Raw genomic sequence first — 1,644 nt, 5'->3', positions numbered from 1 at the left:
CACACACACACACACACACACACACACACACAGTTTTGTCATAGGACCCCCAAGAATGTAAAACTACTTTCACCCCTGCTAGTCAAAGCAGGCGTTGTTGGGCCTTCCCTCCTCGGAAAAGCCCTGCCCATCCCAAAGTACTGCTCAACCCACTGAACACAGACCGACCAGAACCAGAACCAGGCTGAAGCCACAGCCCACAGTTTTAAAAACATTTCTTCATAGCAAAATGTTTGGTTTAATAAGCATCTGAATGAGTGATTTGACTTTATTGATTTGACTCAAACAAGTTCAGAGAAAACTCAGCAGATATAAGACCGGCAGTAGAAAAGAAGAAATAAAACCTTAAAATGAGCTGAAATATGAGGAACTGAAAAGCAGAAATGAAACATCAGCAGCAGGAGAAACTGAGACTTTAAACATCAGCATTAGAAATGGTTCTAAAACGGTTTAAAACATTGAGATGCAGGAAAAACGGATATTTACATCAAATCATAAAAATAGTTAAGCTTGTGACGTCACAGCGTAAAGCTTCGCGATATCTCGCGAGTTTTGAACGCAAACTTTAAGCTGTAACTCCTCCTGCCAATCAGAGGGAGGCTGCGCAGCGGCTTGACCAATGAGAGTCAGCTCTCTGCGGTATACCGCCTCTGCGCCGCAGCGTCTCATTGACTTTAGCTGGAGGCGTGCCGCCCCTTCGCCGCGGCAGCGTCGGCTCCGCCACAATGCGGCCGCTCCTCGGCTGAGATGTGACAGAGGTGCAGCAGGAACCACCGACTCCGAACAGAACCCGGAACCGAACCAGCAGGACAAAACCGGTCCGGCTCGAATCGTAAGTGGGAATTGGGTCCGGAAGCGGCGCGGCGGTTTGGCGCCAAGGAGCGCGGTAGGAAATGTGCGGGAGGAGCCGCGGTGCGGCAGGTCGCCGGGGTTCGGAACCGAGAACCAGCCGGAATCTAAGCGAGGCGAGGCTCCCCGCAGCTCCATCCGGCCGGAAGCTCCTTGAAGCTCGGTCTGGTACCGGCAGAGGTTCTGGCACCGCGCGGCGCGCTGACGTTGCTGCGGAAAACCCGCCACAGGCCCAAATATTTACCGCGCTGCTTCTCTTCCTCCTCCTCTTCCTCTCTGCCCTCTAGGCTCCCATCCTGCCGTTTCTTCATCATGTCCATCCAGCCGCCTCTTCTTCCTCAGAGATGAACCTGCTGGTGTCCAGGTGAGGCCAGGAGACAGGAAGTGATGTCACACAGCAGGTGAAGTTGTGGCTTCACTCCATCCATTGGCCCATTCCAAAAGGACCGACCAATCACAACTGCAGTACCAGCAGCGAATCTGGTTTAACTCAGGATTAACTCAGGATTAACTCAGGTTTAACTCAGGTTTAACTCAGGTTTAACTCAGGATTATCTCAGGTTTAACTCAGGATTATCTCATGTTTATCTCAGGTTTATCTCAGGTTTAACTCAGGTTTAACTCAGGATTATCTCAGGATTAACTCAGGATTATCTCAGGTTTAACTCAGGATTATCTCATGTTTATCTCATGTTTATCTCAGGTTTAACTCAGGTTTAACTCAGGTTTAACTCAGGATTATCTCAGGATTAACTCAGGATTATCTCAGGTTTAACTCAGGATTATCTCAGGATT

At 49.4% G+C, this 1,644-nt stretch overlaps 1 protein-coding gene across 2 annotated transcripts in view; it reads left to right on the top strand.

The window, feature by feature from the left end:
• Positions 1-742: 742 nt before the first annotated feature.
• Positions 743-1,644, top strand: part of LOC106936927 (zinc finger protein 771) — a 9,504-nt gene continuing 8,602 nt past the window's right edge. The window contains exon 1 of one of the 2 annotated variants that reach the window (XM_015018187.1): positions 743-832. The gene's annotated coding sequence lies outside the window, so the exon portion shown is untranslated. Of the gene's footprint in view, positions 833-1,136; positions 1,214-1,644 lie in introns of those variants that run through there. The other variant, XM_015018188.1, reaches the window with a different exon arrangement.

This window comes from Poecilia latipinna, unplaced genomic scaffold, assembly GCF_001443285.1.
Source record: "Poecilia latipinna isolate Pla-1442-1.1 unplaced genomic scaffold, P_latipinna-1.0 Scaffold2244, whole genome shotgun sequence".
NCBI lineage: Eukaryota > Metazoa > Chordata > Actinopteri > Cyprinodontiformes > Poeciliidae > Poecilia > Poecilia latipinna.
This window is presented reverse-complemented; position numbering and strand designations above follow the sequence as displayed.